This window comes from Hylaeus volcanicus, chromosome 8, assembly GCF_026283585.1.
Source record: "Hylaeus volcanicus isolate JK05 chromosome 8, UHH_iyHylVolc1.0_haploid, whole genome shotgun sequence".
Lineage (NCBI taxonomy): Eukaryota > Metazoa > Arthropoda > Insecta > Hymenoptera > Colletidae > Hylaeus > Hylaeus volcanicus.
The window spans coordinates 7705574-7705945 of record NC_071983.1 but is presented as its reverse complement, the minus strand read 5'-3'; positions in this window follow the sequence as shown (position 1 = coordinate 7705945).

Here is a 372-nt window from a genome sequence, read left to right as displayed (position 1 = left end):
GTTAATAATTCAAAAACGAAGCACCATCCGATATTTTTGCAAAGGAAGTTTGCATAGTTATTGAAACAGGTAAACTTCGAGCAACTTTGTCCGAATATTAATAATCCAGAAGAAATAGGTTATGCGAATTGAGTTGGGCACGCAAGAGAAGTTACACTAACTCCTTATTTCGATTCGATGTTAAGTGCGACTGAATTTTAAATTGTCACAATAAATTCACTTGTAATAGAGAATAAGAATTGCAGTTTACGTTTAATACATTCGGAGAGGGGTATGTTATTGATATATTGGATTGGTTAATAGTAAAATTGTATCGGTTTGGAAAAGGAAAATAATAGTAAAGAGTCAAGAGAATAAAATGAAATAAACAAA